At 37.8% G+C, this 4,107-nt stretch overlaps 1 pseudogene; it reads left to right on the top strand.

Annotated features, from left to right (window-relative positions):
- The first annotated feature begins 499 nt into the window (after positions 1-499).
- On the top strand, positions 500-929 carry LOC107145409 (annotated as a pseudogene).
- The last annotated feature ends 3,178 nt before the right edge of the window (positions 930-4,107 follow it).

Raw genomic sequence — 4,107 nt, 5'->3', positions numbered from 1 at the left:
TTTCACCACTTTTATTCAACATTGTCCTTGAAACCCTAGTTAGCGCATTTACACAGAAGAAATTAAAGTGATACAACCAGGAAAAGAACTCAGATTATCAATATTTGCTAGTGACAGATTCTATACTTAGAAGATCCAAAAAATTCCACCAAAAACTTCTAGAACTCATAAAGGAATTCAGCAAAGTAGCAGGATATAAAATTCACACGCATAAATCAATTGCATTCCTAGATATCAATGACAAATCATTTGAAAGAGAAACCAGGAAAACTATCCCATTCACAATAGTCTCCCAAAAAACTATTTGGGAATCAATCTAACAAAAGAGGTGAAAGACCTCTGCAATGAAAACTACAGAGCTCTAAAGAAAGAAATTGAAGAAGACCTTAGAAGATGGGAAGATGTCCCATGCTCTTGGATAGGCTGAATTAATATTATCAAAATGGCCATACTACCAAAGTGCTATACAGATTTAATGCAATTCCTATTAAAATTCTGATGATGAACTTGGGCCTGGCAGAATGGCTCCCGCAAAGAAGAGTGGCGAGAAGAAGAGGGGACGTTCTGCCATCAACCAGGTCGTGACCCGGGAATACACCATTAACATTCACAAGCGCATCCAAGGAGTGGACTTCAAGAAGCGTGCTCCTTGGGCACTCTAAGAGATCCAGAAATTTGCCATGAAGGAGATGGGAACTCCAGATGTGCGCATTGATACCAGGCTCAACAAAGCTGTCTGGGCCAAAGGAATAAGGAATGTCCCATATCGTATTCGTGTGTGATTATCCAGAAAATGTAACGTGGATGAAGATTCACCAAACAAGCTCTATACTTTGGTAACCTATGTCCCCATTACCACATTTAAAAATCTACAGACAGTCAATATGGATGAGAGCTAATTGCTGATAGTTAAATAAAGTCATAAAACTTAAAAAAAAATTCTGATGATGTTCTTCAGAGAAATAGAAAAAGCAGTCATAAAATTCATTTGGAAAAACCAGAGGCCCAGAATAGCTAAAACAAGCCTCAGCAAGAAAGTGAAGCAGGAGGTATCATAGCACCAGACCTTAAATTATATTACAGAACTACCTTAACAAAAATGGCATGGTATTGGCAGATAAACAGACATGAAGACCAATGGTGCAGAATAGAAGACACAGAGACAAACTCACATATATATAGTTATCTCATACTAGACAAAGGCACCATGAACACACATTGGAGAAAATCAGCTTCTTCAACAAATGGTGCTGGCAAATCTGGAAATAAATATGAAATCCATATGTAATAAAATGAAATTGAACTCTTCTCATCCTGCAGAAAACTCAACTCAAAGTGGATCAAGGACCTACACATTAGACTAGAGAACTTGCTCCTACTAGAAGAAAAAGTAGGCCCAAATCTCTATTATGTTGGTTTAGGAACAGACTTCCTCAATACGACTTCTAAAGTACAAGAAGTAAAATCAAGAATCAGTAAATTTCAGGCTGGGGCTGGGTTCAGCGGTAGAGCACTCGCCTAGTGTGTGGAAGGCCCTGGGTTTGATCCTCAGCACCACATAAAAATAAATAAATAAAAGCAGAGGCATAAAAAAAAGATTAAAAAAAAAAAGAATCAGTAAATTTCATCTTGCTCCAGTCAGAATAACAATTGTTTCCAAGCAACAATAAATGTTGGCAAGAATGTGGGGAAAAAGGTACACTCATACATTGCTGGTGGGACTGCAAATTGGTGTAATCATTGTTTCCATAATGGTTGGAGATTCATCATAAAACTTGGAATGGAACCACCATTTGACCCAGCTTTCCTATTCCTTGGTTTATACCCAAAGGACTTAAAATCAGCATACTATGGTGACATAGCCATATCAATGTTTCTAGCAGCTCAATTCACAATAGCTAAACCATGGAACTAATCTAGGTGTCCTTCAATAGATGAATGGATTAAAAAATGTGGTATATATACAAAATGGAATATTACTCAGCCTTAAATAAGAATACAGTGATGGCATTTGCTGGTAAATGGTTGGAGCTGGAGAATGTCATGCTAAGCAAAATAAGCCAGTCCCCCAAAACCAAAGACTGAATGTTTTATCTGATATGTGAATGCTAATTCACAATGGTGAAGGGTGGGCTAGGGAAGAATAGAGTTACTGTGGATTAGTCAGAGGGGAGTGAAGGGAGGGAAGGAGGTATGGGAATAGAAAGGATAGTAGAATGAATTTTATATTGTCACCCTATGTGCACATATTACTATACAACTGGTGTGATTCTACATCATGTACAACCAGAAGACTAGGTTAAACTCCATTTATATATGATGTATCAAAATGCAGTATACTGTTATGTATAACTAATTAGAACAAATTAAAAAAAAAAGAAAAAAGAAAAAAGATATAAAAAATACTCAGTAAATGGGAGGGCATCAAATTAAAAAGCTTCTTCACAGCAAAAGAAATAATCAAGAACATGAACAGAGGGCCTACTGAATGGGAGAAAATCTGTACCACTTGCACCTCGGATAGACCATTTATCTCCAGGATATATAAGAACTCTAACAATTTAACACCAAAACCCCCCAAATAACCTAATCAATTAATGGAAAAAGGAACTGAATAGTACCTCACAGAAGAAGAAATACAAACGGTCAAAAAATATATGAAAAAGTGTTCAACATCTCTAGCAATTAGAGAAATGCAAATTAAAACTACACTGAGATTCCATCTCACTCTAGTCACAATGGCAATTATCAAGAATAAACTAACAATAAATGTTGATGAGAATGTGGGGGAAAAGGTTCACTCATACATTGCTGGTGGGACTGCAAATAGGTGCAACCATCCTGGAAAGCAGTATGGAGATTCCTCATAAAACTTAAAATGGAACCACCATTTGACCTAGTTAATACTGCTCCCTAGCTTATACCCAAAGGATTTGAAATAAGCATACTATAATGATGCAGCCACATCAATGTTTAGCAGCTTAATTCACAATAGCCAAGCTTTGGAACCAACCTAGATGCTCTTCAACAGATGAATAGATAAAGAAAATGTGGTACATATACACAATGGAATATTACTCAGCCATAAAGAAGAATGAAAGTATGGCATTTGCTGGTAAATGAATGGAACTGGAGAATATCATGCTAAGTGTAATAATCCAGTTCCAAAAAACCAAAGGCCAATATTCTCTCTGATATTTGGATACTACCCCATAATAAGGAGGGTAGAGAGGGGAAGTATAGAAGTACTTTGGTTTAGACAAAGAGGAATGAAGGGAAGTGAGGGGGGGAAGGGAATAGGAAAGATGGAATGAATCAGACATAACTTTTCCTATTCCATATATGAATGAATACACGACAGTGAAATTCCACATCATGCTCATCTACAAGAATGGGATCAAAATTGTAATGGGTCACACTCCATGTATGCATAATATGTCAAAATACACCCCACTGTCATGTGTATCCAAAAACAACAAATGAAAAAAGATTACCTGGTTAAGAAACTGGCAGTGTGCCTCAGTGGTACATGTCTGAGGCTCTGGATTCAATTCCCACAAGAACAAAAAATCACACAGTTTGTGTTTGGTAAGCCGATATTGACATGGTGTCCTAGGAAGATTATTTATCAGGGGTGGACAGGATAGATTAAACAGAGGAATGACTGGGGCAGGGATGTCAAAGCAAGAAGGCTAGGGTAGCATTAGGACATGAATACATGAGAACAAGGCAGCAAGAACAGAGACAAAGGGAAACCATGAGAGAGGCTTCAAAATTTCAAAGCAGTAACAGGACATCATCTTTTCCTAAATACCATTCATTGAAAGCGGCAAGCAGTCTTTTAAATTTTTTCCACACTTGCCCTCAGGTGGAAGGGACTCCTATCGCTTCCCTTGTAAGGTCACTAGGCTAAGACACTAGAATCCCTGCTGAAGATCTGGTTCATCCTCTTTCTTCATGACTTTACACAAGTTATGTGACCTTGGGCATCTGCACACTGCCCTGGGGGAATGAGTGGTCTGCAGAGGTCAACCTTAAGGCTTCTTCCAGCTCCAAATTTCTTAGATGATAAGAATGATTATCTCAAAGTGCATCCCTAATTGAGCC

Source organism: Marmota marmota, unplaced genomic scaffold (assembly GCF_001458135.2).
Source record: "Marmota marmota marmota unplaced genomic scaffold, marMar, whole genome shotgun sequence".
NCBI lineage: Eukaryota > Metazoa > Chordata > Mammalia > Rodentia > Sciuridae > Marmota > Marmota marmota.
The sequence above is the reverse complement of the archived record's forward strand: the minus strand, read 5'-3'. Positions and strand labels throughout refer to the sequence as shown.